The sequence below is a fragment of the Drosophila rhopaloa genome, unplaced genomic scaffold (assembly GCF_018152115.1).
Source record: "Drosophila rhopaloa isolate 14029-0021.01 unplaced genomic scaffold, ASM1815211v1 contig_115, whole genome shotgun sequence".
Lineage (NCBI taxonomy): Eukaryota > Metazoa > Arthropoda > Insecta > Diptera > Drosophilidae > Drosophila > Drosophila rhopaloa.
Genome location: NW_025334990.1, coordinates 8,354,088 through 8,357,500, shown reverse-complemented (window position 1 = coordinate 8,357,500; position 3,413 = coordinate 8,354,088).

Below are 3,413 nucleotides of genomic sequence, written 5' to 3'. Positions count from 1 at the left end.
GTTCAATACGCATTCGAATCTATCATGGCCATAAAACACTGCCCATGGCTAATTAACGAAAGACTAGTGGTTGGGGGGAAATATAATATAAAATTCTGTGGGGTCTGAGAATAAGTGCCTGGGCAAACAACATAAAAAGCACTCAAACCCCCGAAATATAATGTTTGGCTTTCTCTTCCTGTTATAAAACAAAAACATATTCGCCCTCCTTTTGGTTTTTGCCACTGTTTCAAGACCCCGATTTTGACATGGCCAAAAAAGTCATAAACACACAGAAGGGGCCGTAGATTATCATCATCGTTTCATTGAAGGCAGTCCCCGCAAGATGCACACCAAACAAAGTGATGAAAAGCAAATGTTGTTGGAAACAATGCTTGCGTGAAACTGTTCGCACCCAGAGGGCCAGAACAGATCAGCTCACCTTTTTCCACTCTCCCCCCTCCCACTCACCTTTCCCCTCCCCTCCAGTTCGAGTGCTAACTACATTAATGCATAATGTTGTGGCGGGCATTGAAGGTTGGGTCTTCAGCTTCCGAGGGGAAAAGGAGGGAGGGAGGACCATCACCCTAATGACTTGCGTACATCGGACGCAGCCTGGCCAAAGGACCTTGATAAGTGGCAAGTGCGTTTAGGACCTTGGCCATAAACCGTTGGAGCTGCCAGGCATTGCTGAAAGGCTGTGTAAATGTTGACACGGCTTAAAATTATCTTACTACTCCTTAATTCCGACCAAAGCTTTTTCTTTTAAGCGGATATCCTGCAGGCCGTGGGCTTAAATACTACTTACTCAGAAAACAAATCTTAGTTTTAAGTTGTAAAAAATAATTTAATTTAGTATTTACAAAAAGTTCTCTATATCGTTTGTCTTTGCTCTCAGTTTAACTACTTTTAAAGCAAAAAGAATGGAATGGATTTACTTAATAAGATGCTGTTGAAAAGAGAAACAATATTCAAATCTATTATCTTAAACATTTATGTTTTCTATTTCCATTTTTTATTGATTATCTACCCTGTTTACACTGCCTACACTGGCAGTCTGCAAACTTAAAAGTATAATATTAAACACTCAATATACTCTCGTTTAAAGCCTAATCCCTAACTAAATACCTGCACTGGCTAAGATGATTGCTCTGATTCCATTTATAGAGCAACAACGTAAACATCCTTGATACCATTGCAGCAGTATTTCATTTATATTAACATAAATTGAGTCTATTTGATTTGGAATTTCAATAACTTGATTAAGCCTGCATTCAGGTTGCATTCAGAATTGTTATTCCGATTGGGTGGCATATTTGTGGCATACTTTGGACATACCTGGTCAAGCTTAATTGGTTTTGCAGTTGAAAACTAATTAGGGTAAATAAGAAAAACAAGGCATGGTTTTAACCCTTTGCTGACGAGGTACAATAAATTACGAAAAAATCAAAAATGAATTATTCAAAGGAAACCGGTCACGTGTTGAATGTGCCCAAATTAGCCAACTAATCAGGTCCAAGGTCCAGCCTCCTGCTCATAAATCGTTGGTATTCTGGCCCGGGGCATTTTTTATTTGCTGCCTCACAAAGGAAATAATGAAAAACATTACAGAAATTAGCTGAAAAGAATGGAAGGAAGTCGTCGCTGACGCCATGGGAAATATATGTGTTGGCGGACGAGAATATTTGCTGTTCAAGCTCAAATTAAAGGCCAATAATACAGTAATAAAGTCGGCAGCCAATCGACCTATGGACCACCTAAGCCAAGCCAAATCGAATCACCCAGACACACGCACAAACGCACAAACGCACCTTGACAGGCCGCGCTTAAAAGTATTTATAAATTTTATATAATGTGCTCCCAGCGAGCTGTATCTCGTCATCCCCTGCGTGAAGTACAGATGCGGTCAAAATATTAGTCCCGATGACCAAACTCTGATGTAATAAGTGAAGAGCACTTTGGTATTTTACTGGCCCAATCACTATAAAATTTTTTCCTTTACATACTCATATTTATGGCCCAACTTCTTATTTAAAAACTAAATATACCATTATTTTTGAAAAAGGTTTTAAAAAACTTGAGATTCTTAACTAAGAGAAGGCAGTTTGAAAACGACAACTAAATATTTCAGTTCTATAGATCCTTTACGATTGATATATGTAAAATTTGGATTAAACCATATGATAACCCTTATTTTAAAATTATTTTATTATTTATTAATACCATTTAATTCAATAAATTATTTCCCAGGACCTTTTAAAAAAAACTGAAAATTGGGTTGATTTTTTCGAGAATTTGTTCATAAACAAAACTTTTAAAGAGTTGTTTTTTCTAACTTAACCAATAAAGAGACGCACATCAGAAATAATGACTATTTTGTGCTAATGATGACCTAAACTATTTTTTATAAGGTTTTTTTGATGAAGTTATCAAATATAAAACTAGACTTGATCCCTATAACCCTTCTCTACTGACAATAAAATGACGAACACAATGGAAAGCGGTGCTATTATCTTGGCCGCAAATGTAAATATGAGGCATGTACTATACATAAAGTACGACGGCTTGCCCTTTTTGGCGTCGAGCGGGAAGTAACCTCTATTATTTACCAATACAAACTAAGCTTTAAAAGAAATGTAAAATTACCCGAGCGCCAGCTGGTTTGGGGGTGAGATACCATCGCCGAGGGGAGGGGAGGGGGGAAGGGGGTCTCCTTAGCCCCAGACAAACATGTGTATAATGTGTTTAATACAACAATTGTGTGGCTTTTTAGTACGCCGAGCTGTTCGTGTGTGTGTTTCTGTGTGGCACACGCAACAGTTGTTTTTAGCGGGATGTTGCCGAGCATAAAAGCTGCCTCGCAGCAGCGACGCTTGCGCCCTGCCGCGATTTGTTGCCTACTTTTCCGGGCAGGCCAGGTGATGCCCATTCATCCCCCTGGATACTCAGATTCCGATTCATGCCACCCTTATCGGTGAGCTTTTCGCTTTTTGTATCTCAACATTTGGCGGGCATGCAACAAGCGTTCTGGCCTGTGTATCTGTATTCGTATCTGTATCTGCGCCCCTATCCGTGTATCCGTGTATCTGTATCCGCATCTGTATCTGTATCTGTGCGCAACATATTTGCTCAGCCTCAGCTGCGACTCCTGCTCAACATAAGCGCTCGGCTGTTTACGAGGATGCGAGGCGAAGCGAACGCCACTCGACTTATGTACCATTTCGCACACTTGAGAGTTTTTAGTTCGGTTTTGGCAGAATTGATAGATACACGCAGCTCGCACCGCGCACACTGCTGAAGCAATAGCTGAAGCTAAAGCTATAGATACAGATATACACACACACCAGCCAGCCAGCCAGCCCGCCGATTTCTGGCCAAATCAACCAACCGACCGACCGACTGACTGGCCCTCCTGGCTTTCTACGTTGGCTTTG